Raw genomic sequence first — 27772 nt, forward strand, 5'->3', positions numbered from 1 at the left:
AAAGTATTTTTTATAAGCCAAACCTCAGACTCTTCTAAAATGTGAATCAAATTCACCATCAGAAAAACCACATCCTCATCTGTGTATCCATATCTCAACTTCCAGTTTCCCCAAGTAATAGAAAGCCAATTTCCTTTAATTTTCTCCAAAGGCTAAAACAAAGAAACAAACAAAGCAAGAGTTTCTAGTAAGTATTTACTTAACCAGAAATTCTAATAATGAAAGCAGTTCTTTTTCCTACAGCAATACATATATGGAACTAACCTATATTAAGTGCTTAACTACTTAAGTACTAGGTTCCTAAGAAATTAACATAGAAACAGAAGTTGTTAAGATTTAAGGATTTAGAAGTTTCTTATTCATTAGCATCAAATGAACAGTTACCTGTGTTATGAAAGAAATAAAATATGAATCTATTTTAGCCAAGAACTCAGGATTAGGTGAGAAAATGAGAAAACATCTACGATAAATAATTACTATATGATCTTTACATTGCACTTGTCCTCTAGACAAAAGTTATCTACTTCTGCAAAGAACTTTCATGCATTTTTAATAAGTTGATAGTAGTGATTGTTAGTTATGGCTATTAAATGGTATTTGAATGTGCCGGACATTGCTTTCCTATTTATAGTAAAGTATATACTAAGATATTCAAGAGTTACATGTTACATACATAAATATATACACATGTATACATGCTCATAAAATACAAAACACTACTTATGTGCGTTAAAACATTAACTATCTTTACTAACTATTGTATTTAGGAAAACAGAAGGAAACAATATCAACTAATACATGTTTTCTTTTAGGTGCTAATATATGGCTCTTGAAAATCCAAAGTAAAATACGATAATTAGGGTAAAAAAGGATCAATCCTAACACTTTAGAAAAGATTGAATCCTAGGATTCGAAGTATGTCCAAATAGGAGTTTGAGGGTAAATAAAGTTTTTATTCTTTCTCTTTTCTTTGAAAGATTTTTGTGCTGCTAAATTTATTACTTCATTTTATAAGTTCCACTTTTATTTAAATTCCATTTTAAAGTAATTACAAGTTTAAGAAAGGACTAAAGTTGACTATTTCTGGGAAAACTCAAAATTATGGGCTTTCATCTCCTAAGAAGGAAGTTGGGACTTAACTGCTGCTGCCTTCATAAAAGAAACAAACTTTTAATTTACTTTAGCTCATCTGTTTACTTGTATAGATCACTTTTTGTCTGTGCTTTCAAGTGTACCACACTAGAGATCTATAGTCATTAAGCTTGTGCTTTGGTCTTCAATAATGGAGCTTGATTTTCTCTCATTTAATCAGATTTACACAATTTTGCAGACTAATTGGGGTAAACTGCCTAATTAAAAAACCAATTATATCTTATAACTTACCAAGTTTTTTATTGAAGCCACCATTCCACATAACCATTGTAGATTTATACATATGCAGCGATCAAAACTTAGTATTATATATGAATGCTTTATTTACCATCTATTATAAATGTCCAATCTGTTAGATTGAGCACATAGATATAGTGAAAGAAAGTTTGGATTGACTGTATATTAGTGACTTTTATCACTCTAGTAAGCATTTTAACTCTTCAATGGGAATTTAGTTCACTGGGGTATAACAAGCTACGTGAATAACTAAAGTCAAAATAATACTGTTACACATAACAAATTATTACCCCATAAAATAATATAAGAATTGTGTAAGTGTTTAGCAGCCGTCAAATGAAGATACTCATTATCTATATCTAGTTTGCAATAAAGTCACAAGACAATATTCACTCATTCATTTTTAGAAGATAACCTATTAGAATCCCTAGGAGATACACAAGTGTAATTTATATAGTATAAGCTATAATTATTATCTAATATGATCAATATATACATAATTAATGTGATCACTAACGCAGAACAAGCTATAAAGATTACCTGATAGACTAGAAATAGATATTGTGTATCTATCAATAAATGAAATTTATGATATTCTTCTACTTAGCTACTAGACAGTTTAAGAAGGACCAGTCACTGATTTCCTACGTAGATAATTAGTCTATCTTGGGACACCTGTGTGGCTCGGCCGTTGAGCACCTGCTCCTGGCTCCGGGCATGATCCTGCAGTCTCAGGATCGAGTCCCACATCAGACTCCTTGCCTGGAGCCTGCTTCTCCCTCTGCCTACGTCTCTACCTTTCTGTCTCTGTGTCTTTCATGAATAAATAAATAAAATCTTAAAAAAAAATTTCTTTCTCTCTGTATGTGCTTCTCTATGTGTCTCTGTTTCTCTCCCACACACATACTTAAACACGGAGTCATTTAAATTCCTTAAGAAGTTCTATTTTAATTACTAATCAAGTATAAGTGCTTCCAATTTCCAGATAACTACAAACATCCTTAGAGGAAAAACAAAGTTTATGAATGCATTCCTGTTCCATATTAGGTAGATGCTTAAATGTAAGAAAATCATAATTTGATGTATGTTGGGCCAGTTAATACTTTATTCTCACTACTTCTTTAGACATGCTGGTGGAGAGTATGATTCATAATGTGAAATATAATTGGATTTTATGGAGATATGGTTATTTCAAAAAAGCATCAAAAGATCATTTTCATGCCTACATTGTAAAGATGTGCTTTCCTTAGCATTTTCCTAGGAATAAATATCATTGTTATTTTTCACATCAAAGAAAATAAAATCATAAGCAGTTTTGATTAAAAGCTGTTAATTACAGAAAGCTAAGAATTTCTTATTCTTCATTTTATTTGTTTATTTAGGGTGTGGCAATGGTGATTATTTTTTTTACTTTTACATTCCAGACCTGTGCTATCCAATAAGAGTAAACAATAGCCACATGTAGCTATTTAAATTTAAATTTAATAAAATTAAAAATTCACTTCCTCAGGAGTCACACTAACCACATTTTAACTGATCATTGAACAGATAACATGGAACATTTCCATTATCTCAGAGAGTTCTTTTGATCAGTACTGCTCTACAAATGCTGCCAAGATGGAAAGATTATGAGTTTGGGCAATCAGCACTCTTTTTTTCTTTTCTTTTCTTTTCTTTTTTCCTTTTGCCATCAGCACTCTCAAGTAATATAGCCAATATTCAAACTCGGGCTTATCTCCAGAGTCTCTGCTTTTCCCACTGCACTAGGGTTTTGGCAACCAAAGATACTCTGGTCTACAATATATTTTCAGCACAATTTATAAATGTGTAGCAGGGATAGACAGTTATGTAAAAAATATACTTGACCCAACTCCCTAGCTATAGAGAACAGTGCAAACATTTTTAAAAAGCTAGTCAGGCAACACAAACATAAATTCATTTATACTTAACTAATAAAAATTATAGCTTCAATTGAGTCTGGACTCACTCTACTTTCAAAAATAATATGGAATTAATGATAAGGTCTAACTATCTAGTGCTTTATTAAAACACTGTAATTTAACTCATGAATTGGTTTATTAGTTTCATTCTTCAGTTGACCATGGAAAATGACTGTTGTAAAACTATGGTCAAAGACAAATGGGAAATAGCTTAGTTTGGGATGCTCTAACAAAAGTACCATAGAATGAGTGCCTTAAACAGAAAACAGATTTCTCATGGTTTTGGGGGCTAGGAAGTATAAGATCAAGGTGTCAGCCCTATGGTTCATGTTGAGAGTTTTTCCTGGTTTTCAGAGAGACACCTTCCTGCTGTATTCTCACATCCTCTTTTATTTATTTATTTATTTATTTTTTATTTTTTTTATTTTTTTTATTTATGATAGTCACAGAGAGAGAGAAAGAGAGAGGCAGAGACACAAGCAGAGGGAGAAGCAGGCTCCATGCACCGGGAGCCCGACGTGGGATTTGATCCCGGGTCTCCAGGATCGCGCCCTGGGCCAAAGGCAGGCGCCAAACCGCTGCGCCACCCAGGGATCCCTCACATCCTCTTTTAAAAGGGTACTAATCCCATTCTAGGGGTTTTATCCTTAAATTCTAATTACCATCAAACTGGGGATTGGGGTTTTAACATATGAATTATGTGAGGATATACACATTGTCTATTGCAGGAAAGGATAACTGTATACCCTGAAACCAGACCTCTGCAATTCTTTAAAAAATAGCTCTAATGTGCTAAGAAAAATATTCAGAAATTAGGATTTTCTAAAATAAGAGATATTTTGAAAAAGTTGAAGTTCCAAGGAATTATGATTGCATAATGATTGATCTGGGATTCTTCACATTATCTTTTCAGCCCAGCCATGAATGCCCCCTCCCTAGATCTAGTAGCTCTAGGAGACTTTCCATATATCATATTGGGAAGATAACCGTATCACTTAATGATTATTTCTTTTTTGTCCTTATTATTTGGCCAAAACTAGCTGTCTTTAGGAAGAACTTTATATCATAAAATAATTTGCCTAGGATCTGTAGCTACAATCAACAGTGACTCCTGGAACTATTAACCTCTTCCCAGCCTCATCTCTTATTTCTGCCCCAGGGTTCTCCATGGTGTAGGAAGTCAGCTATTGACTTTAGAACCAACACTTTTCCAATTGTTGCCTGGACCATAAGTTACTACAACCTACAGAATGTGCACGTACCTACTCAGTGCACTTTTCAAATTATGAGTTGAATCAGTTTAGAGGATTAGAAAATGAATTTACTGTATAGAAAAGTTTGAAAAATAGTAAACAAAATATAACACACAACAATTTTGTTTCAGTCACAGATTTCGTGGCAAACAATAGGAAATGAAAAAAAGTGAACAAATTCAGTAATAAAAATGTTCACTATTACAATAAAAATTCTCTTGTTTATACGATTCAATGTTTCTTTTATCTGCACATTGTCTTTTTCTCTGTCAATTTATATTCTCATCAACCATCTATAGATCTACTTTGTCAACAAAACTTAAATCTGATTTCTCAAAAAATAATGTTTTTGATATATTTTAGGAAAGAAATAGCCCAAATCAAAACATAGTATTTAAAGCTGAGTAACAGATATATTCTAGAATGATAAATTTATTGGTGGTACAATTATAACTTTAACTGTTGTATTTACTGAATGCATCCAAATAACACTAATAACCCTAAAAGCTTAAGTCATGTGCTCACACCTAAGCAAATCATTGGGGCAAGGAGGATGGGAGTCTCCATCCTCCATCCTTGGTTTTATAAATGAGATATTGTAAAGGTCAACAGTATACCTACTCTAGTCACCATTCCATGTCAAGAAAAATTTCTCAGGGAAATCAATATTTAAATGAAATATAATTCCTTTATAACAAAACTAACCATCATATAAACATGGTTCATTTTTTGCTTTGTTAAATTTTCCTATTTCTCAGTAGCATTTATATAAGTCATCGTGGGATTTAAAAGCTGGAAAGAGAAGGAAGACACAGGATGCCATCTCTTTTCTCATTTCAAAAGGAATCGAAATGAACACACATATTCGTTTTCTTTCATGACACATCTACAGAAATATAATGTATTACATAAACATGTATCAACAAGGATTTCCAACATGGAAAAAAAACAGGAAAAAAAAAGCTATCCAAATATAAATTTTAAGCTAACTGGATCACTAAGAAGCTCTGTATTATTTACATTGCAGCATGGAGATAAATGAGGTCAGTCTTACGCAAACTGCTGTCATAAACTGGGAGAAAAAAAGGTCTACAAAGTGACAAATATTATCAAGAATGTGACAATCTCCTACTGTTCCTGAGGCACTATAGTACATTTATCAGTGAAACATCCCTAGAGATATGTTTTTTGCATAAACATACAGTTCTCGACATTACCGATGAAAACTCCCTTGCGTTCTTACTGTGATAGTACTTTTTAAAGCCCTTATCATTTGCCAATTTATAAGCAAATATAGATTTGATGATCTATGCTGTCACATTTTCTTGCCAAGACTACAAACAGAGTTACAGGGAATTTCTTGCACTAGAAGAAGAAATTCAGTGTCCTGGATCCCAGTTTCATAGTGACCAGCTATCTGCTCCACCCAATTATCAGCTACAAAAAATAGTAAGAACTCTATCTACAGTCACACAGAACAAATTGAAGGAATAGTAACTATATCTTACTGGTCAGTTGGCAGGCCCTTTATAATACTAAAGTACAGTACTAGTCTCGTAATAATGCAAGTATTAAGAGATTAAGTTGATAAAACCACTTAAAAAACATTAACCCTTCATTTTACAAATTTACAAAATGTTTTGATTAAGCAAAACAAGCTAATTAAAAAAATGGAAAAAATTTAGCTAATGAATTAAGGCCAGAAAAAAATAAATATCATCCATAATAGAAAGGAATAAATAAAACATTCTTTATTCACAGAAGGCATTATCATGTATATAGAAAAATCTTGTAAAATCTGTAAGAAAAGCTACTAGAAATAATAAATTAATTTCGCAGAATTGCAGGATACAAGATCAATATGCAAAAATCAATTGCCTTTCTATGTATAAGCGATGACAATCAGAAATTAATTTTTTAAATGCCATTCACAAAAAATATGAAATACTCAGAGACAACTATGACAATACATGTGCAATATACATAAACTATAAAGTTCTGTAAAGTACCATTGAGAGAAATTAGAGAAAACATAAGTAGTAGAGTCATATGTTCATGAGTTGAAAGAATCAAAATTGTTAAGATAGTAATTCTTCCTAAATAGAACCATAGATTCAATACCACCTGAACCAAAAGACAAACAAGCAGCATTTAGAAAAAAAATAGAATTGAGAAGCTGGTTTTAGAATTTAAATGGGATGCACTATATTTAAAATAGTCAAAACAACTTTGTGAAAGAAAAAATTTGGAGAACTTCCTGACTTTAAAATTTATCATAAAGCTACAGTAATTAGGATAGTGCTGCACTGGGTACACATAGTCAAATAGATAAAAAGAACAGAATAATATATAGAATTATTCAATCACTATATTGTACACATGAAACTAATATAACACTGTATGTTAATTATACTGTTATTTTAAAAAATGAAAAAACAGCTATAGTGAATCTAGAAGTAGATTCACAAGTGATTTTGTCAGGGAAGAAAAGTCAGTTCAGTGGAGATAAGACAGTCTTTTAATGCATGGTGCTAGAACAATTGGATGATCATATAAAATTCAATGAACTTCAGCCCAAAGTTCACAGCATATTTTAAAAATTAAGTTAAAAAGTATCATAAAAAAGTTTCATAAAAAATGTAAAACTTCTAAAACTATAAAAGTTCTAGAAGACAATATAGAAGAACATTTTTGTGTCATTGGGTTAAACAAACATTTGTTAGACATGACATTAAAAGTATAGTCTGTAAAAAAAAAAAATAGACAAATGAGACCTCAACATAATTAAAAACTTCTTTTTGAATGTCATTATCAAGAAATTAAAAAGACCAGACCATAAAAAAATTCACAAAAGAGATCTGATAAATTGCTCTTATCCAGAATATATAAGAAACTCTCAAAACTCAATAGTAAAATACTTTTTTTTTTTGCCCTGTGGGTCTGACCTCTCCTCTCCCACCCACCGACACCACAGTTGACAGGTAGAACTAGCTAGAATGAACCAACCACAACACATAGACCAGACTCGATAGAGACTAGACCCCAAAGCCCCTTTGTTCCTGATAGCCTGAAATTCTTATCCCTCTGAGACACAGAAGGTAGTGAACACTATTGAGAAGATCAATAAAAACACCATTGAGAAGATCAATCAAGAGTCCCACTAACAATAAGCAACCAGAAGAAGTGCTCTCCTTTACCACTAGGCATGAGATTCATCTCAGCCAGAGAGAAATACCACAGTAGTTGGAAAAGTACCAGTGAAAGAGATCCAGCCACTACAAGCAGCCCCCACAGAAAGCCTCTTTGACTCTGTGAGCCTAGGACTCCCCTTCCTGGCACACTTCAAAATATTAATGTGGCCAAGAGCCAACAGTATGGAAGATCCTTTCACAAAAATACCCAGACAGGGAAGTGTTCTAGATCTCTCAAAAACAAAGGTTAATCCTGATACAAGCAGGGCACCTCTTTATTTCCACATGTCTGAGGCCATTCCTTCCCCTTTAGAGAAGATTATAGTCCTGTCAAGGAAACAACTTTTGCCTACTCGGAGAGCTTCAGAAGAAACCAGTAGGAGCTCCAGGGGTACCAGATAAGCCAAAAATATCAATAAGACAATGCAAAATCACTAAAGATTAAGCTGTTTTAAGAACCATAACCCCTCAAAGTTAAATCAGGAACTGTAAGCTAAATCTAAACAGGGTGACTGCCTGCTAAAATAAAAGATATAGACAAAATATCTATATCTTTACCTATCTATAGCAGATAGATCTATGTCTATATCTGACCCAGACAAAATAGAAAAAAAAACATAATAATAAACTGAATGTCTAGGATACAGTAAAAAGCAACAATCATACTAGAAGCCAAGATAATCACAATCTAAAAAAGACTTATGCCAAATTGAGATAAATTAGATACTGAAATTATCTGACAAGTATTTTAACGTAGCCATCATAAATATTATTCAACAATCGATTATAAATTATCTTATACTGAATAAAAAATAGAAAATCTCCACAATAAATTATTAAAGAAGACTAAATGAAAGTTATATGACTGAAAAGTTCAGTAAGAGAAAACTCACTGGAAGGACTCAATAGTAGAGTTGAGATGAGTAGGATAGACTCAATCAAACTAAGGACAGATCAAAGGACAGATTCTCGGACAATCTCATCCAAGAAACATATACTAAAAAAAATGGACAGAGCCTGAGAGGCCTAAGGAGACTGAAAGACAATATGAAAATACCCAGCATTCATATTTACTGAATCCCAGAAGGAAAGCAGCAGAATTATATAAAACCTCAGAGGTGAAAAAGAAGTGGCACAATGTTTTTTAAGTGCTGAAAGAAAGAACTGTGGGTATGAACTCTATACCTAGCAAAACTATCCTTCAGGAACAAAAGGGAAATAAAGGCATTCTCAGATGAAGAAGACTAAAAGACTTTGTTTCTGGACAACTTACCTTTAATCATCTGGTAAAGAAAATTCTGCAATAATAAAAAAAAAGAATCTTGGAGCATTATCAAGGAAGAAGAAACCACATAAAAAGCAGACACATGGATACAAGCATGAGACTCTTTTTCCTCATGAGAGTTATAAATCACATTTGATGATTAAAACAAAATATTATAACAGTATACAGATTTTGCACCCTTCTTAGGCATGGCACTTATCAACATGGCCATATAGATAATGTTTATTTTATCCTTTCTAGTAAGACACAAGTGTCTAATGAATTGGCTTCATAATTCACTCTTCTTAATGTCACTATAGTATCTTTCAGAATGATTAGCACATACTAGTATTCAGTAATATTTCATTCATATGGATGAATGAAATGAATAATAAAATTCAGACTTACAATCACTCTCTTCTTCTAAGTACTTTAGGGGCACTTGGGTGACTCAGTTGGTTAAGAGCATGCCTTTGGCTTGTGTCATGATCCCAGGGTCTTGAGATTGAGCCCTGTGTTGGGCTCCTTGCTTGTGGAGAGCCTGCTTCTCCCTCTCCTCCCAGCTCATGTTTCTCTCTCTCTCTCTCAAATAAATAAATTTTTTTTAAAATTAGTAAGTAAATGCTTCAAATATTAAAATGATTATTATCAAAAGTATTAAAAACACCTAATAATTTGCTAAGAAGTACCATAATATATATTCAGGCACTATTTCCAGTCACATTATTTTTTACCAACAAGTTTCTTTGTGCTATGCTATTTTTAAGACAATATTCAACAATATTTTATGGATAAATAACTTTATAAGTTCATGGAAAGAAGTACAAAGATGATATTAAAAGGATTACAACAATATTCAAATTTTTGAAATAATAACCTGTATTTTATTGCATAGGGACCCTTCTTTCATAGTCAAATTTAATAATACAGGTAACATTAAGAATTAATGTGGGTAACATGATTTAGTATGCAAGTTCTGTAATCCTGTTTTAACTTGTGGTGTTTTTGATGGAGGTCAGTGGTCCAAGATTCTATTCTTAGATCTGAAGAAGATCGGAGGCATTTCTAATAGTCTTTGTAGCCCTAAAATATCATAAGTGTCTGTGTCATACTTTCCACATCCAACCTAAGCCCCCAGCCTAAACACAGTCAGAATATGAAATGTAGTAGGTGTTCATTTTCTAAAAGAATCTCTCAAGAATCTTGAACAATTACATAGAACTATGCCTGATCGTCCTTAATGCTGAATGGATTCCTGATGGCTGTGTACATCAACACATTTATAGGGATAAATAAACCTAAATAAAAACGAATTTCATAGTCCCATTCACCTTTAAGTATTCTTAATCATGGCTGTGATACTAAGAGGAGATGGTCCTGAGGTCTGCTTTCTCAAGTCAGATAATGAAATGTATGGTAGTACAAATAATAATATGACACAGAAGGAATGTGTATAAAAAATAAATCAGAGGGGTGCCTGGGTGGCTCAGTCCATTAAGTACCGGTCTTCCACTCAGGTCCTTATCTCAGAGTCCTAGGATTGAGCTCCACATCAGTCCTCCCTGCTCAGTGGGGAGTCTGCTTCTCCCTCTCCCTCCACCCCTCCCTGTTTGTGCTTTCTCTCTTTCTCAGAAATAAATAAATGAAATCTTAAAAAAAAAAGAAAGAAAGAAAGAAAGAAAGAAAGAAAGAAAGAAAGAAAGAAAAAGAAAAAGAAAGAAAGAAAGAAAGAAAGAGAAATCAGGATCAGTTCTCCAGAAGGTTGATAAATTTGATAAAAATCAAACACTCCATTATGGAAAAAAATGTCATAAATACAATTGAAAACATATATTACTTATTTCTATCACATATAACACCCATATGAGTATTGGGCTAATTTTTGAAGGGCTCACACATATCTACTAAGAAGGTGATAAAGTGCTATAGTGGAAAGTGGGTACAGGATATGAATAAGTATTTTATAGACCAAAAAGCACAAACCAACAATGAATATATGAAAAGAGTAGCCCATCTTTATTATACTAAGTAAATTTAAAAAGCATCATTTTCACCAATCCAAATGACAGCTTTTAAAAGTTTGGTGATACCCACTGAAGGCAGATGTAAACTCTTTCCAATACACCATCGGTGAGAATACAAATTTGAGCACCATTACTAAAAAAATAATTTGGCAGTATTTTCTTAAAACTGAGGCTGACATTCCTTTCGACACAGAAAACTCACAACTTGCCATTCGGCTTACAGATATGACTATCAAAGTTTTCTAAGATATTATTAAGAGATATTTTTACAGGATTCCTGGGTGGTAAGGTCAGTGAAGCGCCTGATTCTTGGTTCTGGCTCAAGTTGTGATCTCAGGGTCACCAAACGGGGCCTAAGTCAATCTCCACACTCAGTGCAGAGTCGGCTTAAATTTTTCTCTTCTTTTCCCTCCGCCCCTCCCTGCCCACGCTGGTACACACACACACACTCTCTCTAAAATAGATAAGTAAATCTTTTTTTAAAAAAAAAACCGATATTTTTGCAAAACTATAATAGCATAGATGTTGGGAACAATTAAAGTATCCAACAATGATATAGCAAAAGAAAAAACCCCAACAGCTAACACAGGCCATACACTCTTCGATGCTACCTGCTCTGATAGCACTTAATTTGTATATTTTACCTGACCCACACAAATATATCAGGTATGCCTTTTTTAAAGATGAAAACTACAAACATGAGTTCTTACCCTAGTTTCTACAGCTAGAAAGTGATGGAAGTGGGATATGATTCCTTGCCGTCGTTATAGAATGCTGACCACTAGGGAATACTACACAGTTCAAGATAGAAGGTAGACATCTATGTGTTGATATAAGAATCTTCAAAAGAAAAAGATGTAAAATAGATGTAAAATAGAGATACACACCATCTCATGTGTATATTAGTGTATGTGTATGTAATTATATATGGATTGTACTTTCTGAAAAGAATCACAAAAATAATTAAATGATTACCTAGTTAACTTTGGATATGTATGTGCATTGTTTTTATGTAGGAACATCTATAGCCGTTACATAGACAAAAAAAATGTGACCTATTTGTATCAGTATCTTTGTAGTTTTATATGTTAAAATACACAACTACTAAATTTTAAAGTAATGAAAGCAAGGTGAATAATAATAACCCATGAATGAGTATGTTTTTAACCTTACAATCATCAAATTCATTAATGTAATGATTAATTTTATAATTCATTCATTAAACAAATATTTATGAAGCACTTAATCATATAAACAATTATCTAGGTCAGGAGTTGACAAACTTTTTCTTAAAAGGCTAGGAAGAAAATATGTTAGGCTTTGTGGATCATAAAATATTGGTCACAACAACTCAACTCTGCCTTTGTACTGCAAATGTACAAGAAACGACATATATTAAAAATTACTATGGTTGTGTTTTAATAAAACTTCATTTATGAAAACATGTACCAGACCAGATTGGCCCATAGACTATAGTTTGCCAATTTTTGCTCTAGGTGATTATATTTAGTCCATCTAGATGTCTTCAGCTTACAAATACCATAAATATGTATACCTATAATAAATATACATCCACATAATTCATATGTCTATAGCATGCATGCACATACACAGTGAAAGAACCAACAAAGAGGTTATACCTGACTCAACTATAAGATACCAATGTCAAGGGATCCCTGGGTGGCGCAGCGGTTTGGCGCCTGCCTTTGGCCCAGGGCGTGATCCTGGAGACCTGGGATCGAATCCCACATCGGGCTCCCGGTGCATGGAGCCTGCTTCTCCCTCTGCCTGTGTCTCTGCCTCTCTCTCATCTCTCTCTGTGTGACTATCATAAATAAATAAAATTAAAAAAAAAAAAAAAGATACCAATGTCAAAAAAAAAAAAAGATACCAATGTAATATCATAGAATGATGTGAAAATTGATAATATTAATGAATATATACTTGAGTGATACCAAACTTGTTACTAAAAGATAAGATCTGAGGAGAAAACATGATGTAGCTTTATTCTCAGATTTTGAATAAAGAAAGCAAAGAATGAACTGAAAAGCAAATTAATTGCTGTCTGGATTTACATTAATATGCATCAAGAAAATAGGCCATTGCTATTTTGGGATGAGTACAAGACATTACATATGAAAACTAGGAGGTAAAATTCTTCACTACACAATTACAGTGAGTTTGTATCTAGAATACATATTATAGTTGCATACCTCAGTATCAGAAACCTACAGAATAATCCTATAAACTGTTCATAGGACAACATTAAAAATAGCTCAAAGAAAAGAAACTGATTTGATGAAATGAAAATAGGCAGCTAATAATCCTATGACAATGAAGAAACTCAAAACTAGAAAGAGAACAGATCCATTTATAAGAATATTTTAATAGAATTTCAATGAAATTGTGACTTTTATATTTTATAAATCAATTTTCACTAACAAACTCTGGGAGTTGGACTTAGACCAGGAATACAGAATAGAAGTGGGAGAAATGTGGCAGCAAAGGATGAAGATTTGCTGTTTCATTTTCTCCAACTTTAATTAGTTTACACAATAATGAAACCTAAGTTATGTAATCTTATCCTCATATGAGTCAGCCCATAGGTTGACTTGCTTGATTTTTAAAATAAAAGGAAGGAACGTTTTAGCAGCTTGGGAAAATTTTGTAGTTATAAATAAATGGTACACTTTTTGGATAACCTGATTCTTCCACAGATCATCACACTTGAAGATGAAAAATGATGTGAAATAAGAGATAAGGGGATAAAATTCTGAACAATGTACCTTTTATTTCTTTCAAGCACATGTTGTACCCTAGTATGCCACGGTTCACTGCAACCAAATTGGTTTCCTTTTTTTGTTATCAATATCCAAATCATGGTTCCCTCAGAAGGCATAGACTAATCTTATTAATCCTGTGAATGTCATCAGTCAGAATGTTAATATCTAATCCATGTTGCCTTCTCATAAGATGTACATTAATATTTCCAGAGTATGATTTGTAATAAGCAATAAGAAATGCTCTAAAATTTGTTTTTAGCTAGATGATATATACTTGTACTTTTCAATAATTCCTTTAGTATTCCTTTAATGAAAAATTTAGAGAAATACCTGGAAGTCTTTAAATAATTTTTTGTAATTAAATAAAGTGCCCAAAACTCAAACATGTGAATTATATAGAAAGGAAATACCTTAAAATACATTCTTCTAACAAATAAATTACATTGACAAACTTCAGAAGAAATAATAATCAAAAAGGGCAATAGAAAAATAATATCATTCTAATAAGTATGATTAATCCTCAAATGATAATATTAAAAATGGAAAAAAAATTAAATATCTAAATATTGGGGCCGACAACCCAAATTAATATCAGTAGTTCTTTTTCATTTATTAACTAGGAGATTATACTTATCCACTTCTAAAACCTAAGAAATGAAAAACAAAATATTAAAATGGTTGTTTAGAAGCTTTGTTTTATTAAAGCTAATTACTTAACAGAATAACAAAATTATTATATACAATGTCTTTATATGCCAAAATATTTTTATGAGGTTTCAATTCATCAAGCTAAAGTAATTAATTTACACATATAAAGCTTACTTTTATTGTGAATATAATTTGAAATTTTTAATCAAATCTTTCTCTTTTTGATATTAAAAGTGTATACTAATTGAACAAAGTTAAAAATTAAGTTCAAAACAACATATATTTATTAAATGTTGCCTATGTGCAAGGCACATGCTTGATGTTAAAATATAAACATGTATAAGATGAAGTCCTTTCTTCAAAGGGCTTAAAATTACATAAAACCAGCATACAATTAGCTATAATGTAAAGCAAAAAAAAGGCAAATATTTTGAAATTGTTCAAGTAAATAAGGATCTTCAACGGAATAAATGCCTAGTTCACATTTGTGGAGGATTAAATAAAGGATTCTTAAAGAAGGTAGTATTTAAATTGGGTTTTGAAGGCTGGATGGGGTTTCTACAGATATATAGAGAGGACACTATGTGGATGACATAGTATGAGTAAATGACAAAGTGACGAGGCAGTGACTAGAGGATATATTCATGCATATACACACACACAAAAGTTAAAGCATGGGGTATACATATGCACAGTGAGGAAAATTTTAAAAATTAGGGTTGTAGTATTTTCATATCTATCCTTAAAACCCAAGATGAGGAATCTACAGTTAGTTTAAAGAGAAGAGAAATCAGAAAGTAATTTTGAACGCAATTAACCTGAATGTCTAGGTGCATAGATTAGAATGCTGAGAGATTTTAGGCAAAGATTAATTCAGAGGTTATTAAAATAATATAGACAAGTGAGGATAATGACTTAACTACATTGTAGCAGAAGAAATGGAAAGAATAATGTGAGATATTTGGTTAAAGTAGAATCACTTAGCAGCCAATTTGATCATGGCATGGGCATGGAACTGATGAGATGAAGCTAAATTGACCTTAAGATTTTTGGTGGTATCATTATTCTAGTTGTTCTGGAAATTTCAAAAGAATATGCCTTTGTTTCTTTGTGCATTTGTTTTTGTTTACTTTTCCTTTCATTGTACCAGGACATTAGTAGGCCTTTTCACTCTGGAGATTTATGTCTTTAAATCCAGGAAGAAATTTTCATATTTTGATAAACTTCTTGCCTTAATTTGCTCTGTTCTCTGTTTCTGGAATTTTGTTAGTTAGATATTTGGTCATCCAGATTTCCTTATATTATGTGCATTTTGTGAGTTGTTTAAAAGTAAAAATTCTTACAAAGATAGCTTCTATGTTTTCTTCTAAAAGCTTTTAAATTGTACTTTTCAAAACAAATACTTATCTACGCAGAATTGAGTTTTGCATCAGTGTACTGTAAAGGTCAATCTTTTTCCCATATAGATGATTAATTTTTGCTGCAATAGGTCTCAAAATTACCAACTCTCTCCTGATGGTCATCAAGCCACATCTCTCATATATCAAGTTCCTGTATGTATGTAAGTGTATCTTGAGCTATTCTATTCTAATCTACTGATTTGTGCATTTATCCCTACACACTGATTTAATTATTATTGCACTATAAAATCTTCTTCTGTGGTATAGGAATTCCCCTGCAATGTTCTTCCTTAGGAGCGTCTTATACATTCTTTACTATTTCGACTACATTTTAAATAATCTTGTCAAGTTCTTTGAGAAATATTTTTTAAAAAGTCATTAAATTTACAGATAGAATTGGGAGAATTCAGACTTAAGAAGATTCCTATTCATGGATGGTAGATTTCTCCATTTATGTAGGTTATTATAATGACTTTCCATATACTTTTTTTTATACTTTTTTGTGTTAGATTTATCTCTATGTATCTCATATTTTATTGCTACTCATGTAGTAACTTAAACAAAATTTTACATTTTGTAATCACTGATGGCATATAGAAATGCAATCTTTTTTTATATAATGATCTTACAACTAGAGGTAGTCAGAATCTGTTATGAATTTTATTATTTGCCTATAAGCTTTTTGTATGTTAAATTCATTATCAAATAATACCAATTGTTGACCTTTCTGTTCATTTTATTAATTTTCTATGTATATATCACTAATGTTTCCCACATATTCCATCAAACCCAATGGCTAATGACATCAGTTTTCAAGTTTAAAAATGCACCTGATAACTTTATCATCATAGTTTTTGTTCTTTAAAATTCCATCCATCCCCTTGCTCCAATCTTTATAAATCCATTCCATTATCTATTTTTTTTTCTTTTGCCACCATTATGCCCTTAAATAGGAGTGGAAATATGAGACATCCTTGTCTTTTCTCTGAATTTGAATGAAATGCTTCTAAGATTATAACAATGAATGTAATGTTTGTTGTATGTTTTGAGTAAATCCTCTTAATTAGATCAATGAAATTTCCTACTATTGTTAGGTTCCTAACAGTTTTTATTGATGGGTAAGACTCTGCACCCAATTCCAAAGTGTGGAGTTTTTTCCCTACACATCCTAGCAATTCTCCAATATCAGTTGGGTGTCCTACACTTTAACTCCATTCTGACACTATCTATCTGGAGATAGTGTGGATCCACAGTTTAAGGTCTCAGTTCTACAAGGTGGCTTCCCCTACACTCTTCAGATGCGAAATATAAGTGAAGGTTGTCACCTGTGTTTCTGACTGACTGGGTATAGACTGGAGGTTCCAATGATCTCTCCTTGGGTTCATTTAATTTGCTAGAGCAGCTCAGAAAAAAGAAACATTTTACTCAGTAGGTTATCAGTTTATTATAAAAGGATATAACTCAGGAACAGCCAGGTGGAAAAAATGAGAAAAGGACATGGAGCTTCCAAGTCCTCTCTTTGCATTCCACTGTCCTCAATTCTCCATATGTTGATCAACCTGGAAGCTCTCCAAACTCTGTCCTTTTGGGTTTTTATGGAGGCTTCATTACAAAGGCATAATTGACAGGTCTTTGGTCACTGGTGACAACTTCATGTCCAGTCCCTCACTCTTCCCCAGAAGTCTGAGGTTAGGACTGCCAGTTCCAACCCTCTAATCACTAAGTTAGCTCTCCAGGCAATCAGCCCCCTTAGTTGTTTTCCAAGTCACTTCATTAACCTAACAAAAGACTTCTTTATGGCTCTCATCACTTATGAAATTCCAAGGGTCTTAGGAGCCTGTGTCAAGAATAAAGTGAGAGACCAAATATATATGTATATATTTCTTATGGTGTCACAATATCCCAATGGGTGCTTAGTTTTGGGGAATGCTTTTTGTTATTGTTAATTTGTTTTGCATCTAATGACACTATCCTAAGGTTTTCTCCTTTTACATAATAACATTAATTATATAATCTATTTTCTAATTCTCCATTATCTTAGTGCATATAGGGATGACTTTTATTCCTTTATTGTTTAGTGTAATTTTGGAAGGGAGATAAGTTGAGTGCATGTATCAGTTTGCCATTTTCAATTAAAAACTCAGGGTTAACATTTATTAAATGATAAGGATTCAGATAAACTAATAATAAAATAAGGCCCTATTTTTAAAATATTAAATAATTGTTAAAAATGGAATTTTTAAGCTATCAAATTAGAAAATATTCTTTTTAAAACATTATTAGATATATTGATAATGTGCTACCTCACATACTATGAGTAGAAATGTAAACTCACATAATCTTTCTGAAATTCTATTTGGCAATAAATGTCTAAGCCAGTCACTGCAATTCTAAAATCAAGCAAAGGTAACTCTGGGAAACTAACTAGGGATGGGGGAATGGGAGGTGGGAGGTGGGCAGGGGGTGGGTGACTGGGTGAAGGGCACTGAGGGGGACATTTGATGGGATGAGCACTGGGTGTTATTCTATATGTTGGCAAATTGAACACCAATAAAAAATAAATTTACAATAAATAAATAAATAAATAAAATCAAGCAAAGGAATCAATCAATGATAGAAGCTTTATGCACAAAGATGTTGACTGCAGTGCTATTATAGGTATCAGATATTGGTAACAAATTAAATGCTTAACATTAATAGAAGGTAAAATGTAGGTAGCAGATCAAAGACTATAAGAAATACTGAACAATGTGGCTTGTTTAATAATGTTTGAGCCTATTCTTTTGAAAGATAAAAAAAAATTTTCCTCACATCATGAAGCCATTAAATATCCAGAAGAAGATATATTTTTATCACCTATCATCTATCTATCCTTATATACTATATTTTTAAAATTTAAAACAGCTGGAAATTTTAATAAACAATATGCTCTTAACTTTATAAAAAATGTGAAAAAAGGGAAGAGAAGAATATACGCTGAAATATAGTGCTCCCTGCCTCTGAGTGATAATAGAGTATTTGTTCCTTTTTCCCCTATTATTGTCTTCCTGAAAAAGTCCATAAGAAGTGAATATTATTTTTTAATTATAAAATGAACTTAAAAATATATAAGTCTTATAGAGCTGTAAGCAAGCCCATTTTATATTTCAGGGTAAAAGCACATACACATTTTAAGTTCTTATGTGAATGAAAGTAATTTAATATGTAAATGTTAACTATTGTATGTGTCAAATGACCATATTAGTGGGTGCCTGGGAAGGCACTTTATTAGAAAGTGTCTGAAAAAGCTAGCCATTAAAATGGGCTGATGAGATGACTCTTATCTTTAAATTCTTTTTTTTTTTTAAAGATCCCTTTATTCCATCCGAGGCTGTTATGTCTTTTTTTTTTTTTTTTAAGATTTTATTTATTCATGAGAGAGGCAGAGACACAGGCAGAGGGAGAAGCAGGCTCCATGCAGGGAGCCCGACGTAGAACTCTATCCAGGGGCTCCAGGGCCATGCCCTGGGCTGAAGGCGGTGCTAAACCGCTGAGCCACCCTGGCTGCCCTTCAAAATTGTTAAATAAAAATAGTAAGTTAGTCCACTCTGACCAACCACTAATGATGACTATGTTATTATAGCACTATTAGATGGAAAAAATCATAATTATATACTGGACTATCCATAACCTATTAAACTTACCATATGTTAAAAATGAGTCAACTCTTGACCATGAAATGGCAAATATTTCTTCTGTTTTTTATATATATATATATATATATATATTATTTAGAAGAAATTGGCTTCTAAGAATGTTTAACAAATATCTTAGCAACGACTTTGAAATTCCATAAATTATCTGAGCACAAGAATGAAAATAGAGTGAAGTAATAGAAAATGATTTTTTTTTTTTGGTTAATTTTGATTTAGAGGCTAGTCTAGAATTTTAAAAAATAGAAAAAATACAAATCTGAAAATAAAGACAAAGGAAATCTGAAAACAAAGTCAACTGTAGCACAGGTAATGGATCTTATAAGGAGGATTATGTTTTTGGGATGATGAAATAATCATTCCCATTTATTTCTTAGGATAGGAAGTTTACTGTGCTACACTGATCAAAGCAGAACCAAAGATTTTCCAAAACCTGGAAAGATTTTGAGCCAGCCATGTGGTTTGCTCTAATGTTTAAAAGGCCTAAAGAGAAAGGATGCTTCTTAACTATTAGAGAGTGTGAATTCTAACCTAAAGACATTAGAGTGATTGATTTATATATTAAAACTTGAATACCAAAACAATCTTCTACCCCCAATATCTAAAACATACAGCAGCAGCCACGTTATTTAAGTGTGACTATAGTATCCACAAATTTCTTTATAGGAGTCCTAGTTATAGGTTCCACACAAAAAGTTCTTATATAGCAGATTAAGTGGGTATCAAGACTTGATATTTTCATTTTGTAACAGGAATTACTACACAAGGACAAAGAAACAAAATTGACATAAATGAACAAGCAATGGACAAATGAGAAAAAAAAAAGCAACAGGGTCTCAGGGTTTTTTTTTTTTTTTTTCATTAAGCTTCCCAAAAAGTTATGCTTCATATTCACTGAGGTGTATGCAAAGAAGAATATGTGTTTACTCCTTTTATTAGGGCATATACTATAAGATCTGAAAAACCAGAGGATAAGGTAAGGAAAATAAGTTGAAATATTCTTCCCTCTTCTTTGTGTGTGTGTGTGTGTGTGTGTGTGTTCCTTCTTTCCTTCTGTTTTATTTTCATACCTTGAATTGGGAAAAGTTAAAATTATAACCTATATTTTTTTGAGCAAGGAAATTCGATGGCATTTTTACTCAAAAAAAAAAAAAAACCCTTGAGTAATACAAGTATAGAATTGAGAAAACTTTGACATAGATATAGAAATAATGGTGACACAAAAGTTATTCCAGGGTACTTAATAATGTTCTTGGCATAACTGTTTATATATCCCAAAGGTAAAATATTTTTACCTCAAACTACACACATACAAAAATTATCTTCCTATAAAGCAAAGATATAATAACAATCTGTTAATTAAAAAAAATCAGGAAAATATTTGTATACCTTTGGAAAGAAAGGGGACTTTTTAAAAAAAGATATGGTAGATTCTGTTTATATAAGGTTTAAAAAACAGACGAAATTAAGCTACAATATTAGGCGATGTGTATATGGGTAAGTTGACTCTAAAGCAAGGAAATGGCAACCACAAAAGCAGATTGTGGCGGAAGGGGTGTGGGTGGTGGGCAGTGAGTTATGATCTGGAGATGCACTTGGAGGCTTCTGGGGTCCTCCCTGGTGGTTACAGGAGTGTTTGCTTTATAATTATTTGCCACACTGGGCATTTATATTTTACACCCTTCTGTTGGTGTGCATATTTCATAATAAATTAATTAAAAATAAAGAAAGAACACATGAACGATTAAACAAGTCTTCCTAGGACCCAGGGCCCCTCTTCTCTGCTCTGCCCCACTGCTTCCAGCGCCAGGCTGGCACGGAGCCTCGGGCAACTGGGCATAAGACCAGGTGTCCTCCACCCTCCGCATGTGCCTCAAGCGCCCCCATCAGCTGGGGGTGGTGCTGGGCTGTGGGAGTGGGTGGGTTGGCCGCGCTGAGCTGGCAGCTGCTCTGCACCCCGGGCTCTGGGCTGGGCTGGGCTGAACGTGCGCTCTCAGCTACGGGACTGGACTCCCTCTCCTCTCAGGGGTCAGCCTCCGGTGGCGGGCCTAATGTGACAGCAGCAGACCCTGAGTGATGACTCCCCCTCAGGGATCAGCCGGGCTCCGGGTCACATTTGGTGTCTGCCAGCCTCGGCAGCTTCCCTGGCAGGCTCTCGACCAAAGTCGGCAGAGGAGCTGGCTGGACTGATGGGGAGCTCAGCCAGAGACCCCTCCATCCCCCGCCGGGTTCCCTGCTGTGCCAGAAGAGGCAGAGAGTGACAGACGTCCTAATTCAGAAGTACAGGATCCTGCCCTCAGGGCTCATTGTGGAGCACTCCGCTTCTTCCTGCAGCACCGGCAATCCTCCCCCTGGGTCTAGACGCAGCCTCTATGTCCCTGTGACCCCCCCACCAGCCCTGTCCTATGCAAGCTGGGGTCAGTGGCAGATCACGTGGAATAAGCAGGAGTGGGGTGTGCGCGAGGGTCAGTGAGGGGCTGGAGTAGGTGGACAGATGGGGGCTTGCCTTTGATAGGAAGTAAGGTGAAGGATGGGAAGGCAACCGCAGTACTTGGCTGTGTGGGAAATCAGACAACTCTGCATACTTCCCCTGCAAGAAGCGTGATTGGAGGGGCACTGGTGGGTGGATAGACAGACAGACTGGGGTCTCTTTTGGTAGAAACCTAAAGGGAGATATGAGGTCAATGGGTGGTAAAAGGGCCCTTCTTAAAGGGAAAAAACACAGGATCTATGAAATAAAAGATAACTAGATTAAAATATATAAAATACAAAATTTATGAATGCAAAGAAATCATAAACAAACAAGGAAAACAAGAATTAGTCAAAATGCAGTCTTAAGAATAAATGTTATCGTTACCAAGCAATATGTTTATCATTTGTATTGTCAAAAACAAAGAAATAAAAATGGGCAAAGATTCCAGGTAACTTTGTAGAAGAAATACAGATGGGTAACAGAAAAGATACAAAAGTTCAGAAAAGTGAAAATTAAAGCACGGAGTTTCCTCTTTGTACTTGATTGGATAAAATTTATAAACTGGTAATATCTAATGCTGGCATTATTATGAGGAAACAGGCACTTTCATACATTTTTGGTGGATACATAATAAACTGATACCACTTGATTGTAAAGTGATGTAGCCATTTCTATTGAAATTAAAAATGTGCAGACACTAAGCCTATTATGGTCCCATATTCAGAAACTAATCCATTAAGATTAAACTCCAGCATGCAAGTTGGGTGTTCTTGGTACAACTAAAGTCTTTGTTATCATTATCAATAAGAAAGATATAAAGGCAATCAGAATGACCCCAAGTAAGGAAATGACTGAATATATTGAGACTGTTCTAATTATCAATAGAATACATATATCTATATATATCCTATGAATGAATACATATATGTTACTAATACATAGTTATGGGTATTAGGGGAAAATGTTTATGACACATTGTTAGTGAAAAGGCTACATACTGTATGATTTCAACTACGTAAAATTCTGGAAAAGGCAAAAATATGGAGTTGGTAAAAAGTCACTGTTGTCAGGGTGACAAGAACAAAGGATTTTTAGGGCAGTTACAATACTCTGTATGATATTATAATGAAGAATATATATGTCATTATTCATTTATCTAAGCCCACAGAATGTACACCATGAGTGAACCGTAAGGTAAACTATGGACTTTGAGTGATATGTGTCAGTGTAGTTCATCCTCGTTAACAAATGTGCCCTGGGGATGTTGGTAATGAGAAAGACAATGCATGGGGGTGGGGGCAGAGGATACATATAAAATTTCTGTATCTTCTGGTCGATATTGCTGTGAACTTAAAACTACTCTAAAAAATTAAATTGTTCAAAACAAAAACTACCTATGGAATGGAAGAAAATATTACATTCTCCTTCAATGTAAATATCTCCATAAAACATTTTAAGAAGTATATATCAAAGACCTAAGGAGTTTATATTACACTATTTTGCAAAGTTGTAAAAATACTAATATGTGGACCTGGGACTAGGACTCAGTTCATGTTTCCAAAACCTACATTTTTTGTATTGCCTAAAATATATTGCCACTGATTGCTAACAGTTAAATTAATATTTTGGAAATGAGCTATGATTTGGAAAAGCTGTATAAAGGTACTATATTTTTCTAGTAAGTTTCCGATGATAATATGAAAATTAAACAACCAGAGTATGTGTCCCTGTAATAGAATCATCAGGATTCTACACTATAATCAGTCATTATATTATTACAAAAAAAACAAAAAAAACAAAATGAAAGTTCATGTTAAAAGATAGAAAAAACAATGAAAAACTCCAATATAAGTTCTTTAACCTCATCTCAAAACATACCACAAAGAATCACTTGATAAACAACTTCAAAGCCATGGCAATTTCATTGCTGTGTTTATATATGCCATAAAGCCCCCTGCTATGGAATTTTTAGATCTAATTTTATTCCTAGATAAGAACTGAAAGCCATATTACTTTCAAGCAGCAGCTCAGCTCTGTTCACCTTCTTCAAAATGATTCAAAATGGTCTAAGACAGTCCAGAATACACGATGTAGATGATGTCTATTTTTAAATGTTTGCTCATCCCATCACATGAGGCATTAGGGTATTCTGTGTTTGTGATTTAAGTGCATGACCTTTGACCACATCATGGTATGTGTTCTTTAGAGTGGCATTGCTTTCAAGATGGACATTATTCCCTCATTATCATTAAATGCCCTCATTTTTATGTTAATTTTGTTTATTTTATTTTAGTTCTTAACTGTTGTGTGTTACCCTTACTGAATATATATGAATATAACCAGTAAGCACTTGGATATCTGCTCTACAGGCTGCACCTTTTCTGCAAATCCTGTAAGTGGAATTCTCTATCAGGGAACTTTTTCATTCTGCCCTAAATAGGGAAAGTATAAAATTATCTTATTGGGAAAAGGCAAAACACAAAGATATATAGGTCAGCAACTACATACAAATTCTTTTTTTTAAATTTTTATTTATTTATGATAGTCACACAGAGAGAGAGAGAGAGAGAGAGAGGCAGAGACACAGGCAGAGGGATAAGCAGGCTCCATGCACCGGGAGCCCGACGTGGGATTCAATCCCTGGTCTCCAGGATCGCGCCCTGGGCCAAAGGCAGGCGCCAAACCGCTGCGTCACCTAGGGATCTCACATACAAATTCTTTGGTTATTTTCTCTTGTAGATATGCTTCAAAAAGAGAGCTGATTAAATAGAATACATGTTTGATTCATCCACTGGCTCATTTTATTTGTAGCAGAGCAATTTTTGTGAAATTTATTTTTTTTGTGAAATTCTTGAAATGACAATCTACTATTCTTTTATTTATAATATTGAGTTCAAATTAATGATTAAATATTGTGACACTTTAAAAATCCTCTGTTGTCTTTCACTTCTGAAAATGTTTTTAAGTAATTGCATTTTATTAGATGCTCCCACTCTTTTTTTATCCCTATAATTCCAGAAATATTGTTTACAGATGGTTTTAAGAGAAATATAAGACTGTTGCACAACCTTTAAAATAAAATTTCAAGAGTGCTGGCACTTCTGTGCTAAAATTAATATTCCAAATAATGATAGAGAACTGCAGTTGTCTCTCTTCTATCTGATAAAATGGTAAGAACAAAACAAAGGAATAATTATAGCAACAAAAAAAGTTATGGACATTTATTTTGTTTCCAACAGAAAGGAATCTTCATTGACTAACTTGAGATTTTCAAGGTATTGATTTTGCCCACAACTTGATACAAATATTTTATTTTTTAAAGATTTATCTATTTATTTGAGAAAGAGCACTAGCGTGCAAACATGAGCAGGGGGAGGGGTAAAGGGAGAGGGAGAGAGAAAAACAGATTCCACGCTAAGAGCAGAGCCTGACTCAGGGCTCAATTCCGTGACTCCAAGATCATGACCAGAGCAAAAATCAAGAGTTGGACGCTTGACCAACTAATCCACCAGGCACCTCTGATACACATATTTTAAAAATCATATCAACTACTGCAATAATAGTAGTACTGGTAATGGTAAGATCAGCTACTCCTGATGCTGTTGCAAAATCTAGTACCTCAAAACACTTTACCATAACATGTTCCATTCCCTTTCTCTCCTTTCCCTCCCTTCCTGTCTGTCTCTGTCTTTTGGTTTCTCCTCCCTCTCACTCTCTCCCTAGCAGCCCAGATTACACAATGAGGGGCTCTTCCTGGCACTATGTTGTAGAAGAATTTGCAGAAAAAGTGATAAAGGATTTGTTCCATGATTCTTGCTTTCACCACCCACATCAAGAAGGTATCACAGAGGGAGAGAAAATTGGTGGCATAGGCTGTCACTGTGCTGTGAATTGCTCACTCCACCCATTAGGGAGTGGATGGGTAGGTAGAGTATGTTCTTTTATTAAGTCTAGAAAGGAGGCATTATGAAAATACTCAGAGATATTTGAAATGTATTCCCTGAACTAGTTCAACATCTGTTTAGGGATACTGGGATTAGCCTATACTGCTGGACTTTGAAGGGACTAAAAATACGTGAGTTTTTCTTATAAAACAAGTTTGAGTTAGAGGAGAGGAAAAATCAGATTGAAGTTTTATTGAGTCCTGTCTAATAAAGCCAAGGGGACATCAGCAGAAAGAGTCTAAAAGGTTACCCAGTGGCTACAAAGGAAGTTCAAGGGACTAACCAAAGTAGATATGTATCTGTCTAGGTCAAGAATATAGAGACATCCAGGAGAGAACTCCTAGATCCATGGAAGTATAAATAAGATTCAGCTTTATACCTCTGTCAGCCTAGAGTGTTTGAAACCAACTTATTATTCCAGTTCAGGTAAGAATTTTCTAATTCAACCTGTTCTCCATTTTTCCATCCCTGGGAAGTTCAAAATCACAGTTAGAAGGTAGGGAGAGAAGAAGGAAAGAGAAGCTCAAATCAAAGGAAAAGAGATGTCAACCACATAACCACACCTCTTTCACAATGTAGATTCAAGCCAGAGAAATAAAGGAAAAACAATTGCAACCAAGTGAATTTCACAGTTTGGGGATTATAAACAGTACTGGGACATTTTAATTTCTTATTTGAGACTTGTTTCAGGATAAAGTGACGATAGTATAGCATTCTGTCATTTTTCTAAAGGTGAGCAGAAAAGTCATGGGCTTGCTTGACTTTTAAACTCAAAGGTAAGAGAATATTGTCCCTGATTAAAGTTTAAAGGTATGGTAAAAAAACAAAATCCATATATTATGCTTCCTCAGCATATCAGTTACATGTACTTCTTACTTTACCTACTAGCCAGGAAAAATAGGCAGTATTACTTAATATCTTAGAAAATCCCCAGAGTAGTACCTATTAGGCCCTTCTGAGTCATTTTGCTTATCCCTTAATCAATTTCTCTGGCCAAGGTAGTACTCTGACCACGCATGGATCAATTTCCCATTTATTCAGGAAAAAAATGATCTGTTCCATTAGAAAGTTGGAATAAGTGTAGGACAACAAAAAAAGCAAATGTTCATGAGAATAATTATCATCATAATATCTGGAGTGTATCAGTGAGTAATATGATGCTCAAAAGTCCTACAGTGAGCACAGGAAAGAAAAGACTTTATTATACCCTCTCCTGTGGTTTTCTACATAGCATCTACCTAGTGAAATGTTTCTAATGACTTCTAAAAAAGACATTTAATAGAATTACTTATAATTTCCTGGGCACCTGGGTGGCTCAGTTGATTAAGTGTCCAACTTTTGGCTTCAGCTCAGATCATGATTTTAAGGTCATGAGATCAAACCCACGTAGGACTCTGTGCTGAGCGTGGAGCCTACCTGAGATTCTCTCTCTCCCTCTGCCGACTCCACCCCCCAATTGCACACACTCTCCCTCTATAAAAAAAATTACTTATAATTTCCGTATTTTCCCAAATTAAAATTTCCTTAACTATCAAGGGATCTCAGAATTTACAGAATTAAAATTATAATTCAGATTATATCATGTTAAAATTCCTATTTGAATTAGTCTTACATATACCTTGAATTCATTTCATAACCAAATATTTGTCCTCCTTCCCTAAGTGAGTTTACATTAAAGATCATAAATAATTTTTCCCCATCTTGATTTATCATCACTGGAAAATGTATATGCAAAGCACATATACACATATATGCATGCATATAAGTAGGA

At 33.7% G+C, this 27772-nt stretch overlaps 1 protein-coding gene across 32 annotated transcripts in view; it reads right to left on the reverse strand.

Moving 5' to 3' along the window:
- The window catches only part of STPG2 (sperm tail PG-rich repeat containing 2), a 531130-nt gene that overhangs the window by 108717 nt on the left and 394641 nt on the right, over nucleotides 1-27772 (reverse strand). For 2 of the 32 annotated variants that reach the window (XR_012023495.1, XR_012023496.1), the window contains exon 13: nucleotides 9047-9071. The exons of the other annotated variants lie outside the window; for them this stretch is intronic. The gene's annotated coding sequence lies outside the window, so the exon portion shown is untranslated. The remainder of the gene's footprint in view (nucleotides 1-9046; nucleotides 9072-27772) is intronic. 32 annotated transcript variants of the gene reach the window in all.

The sequence above is a fragment of the Canis lupus genome, chromosome 33 (assembly GCF_048164855.1).
Source record: "Canis lupus baileyi chromosome 33, mCanLup2.hap1, whole genome shotgun sequence".
Lineage (NCBI taxonomy): Eukaryota > Metazoa > Chordata > Mammalia > Carnivora > Canidae > Canis > Canis lupus.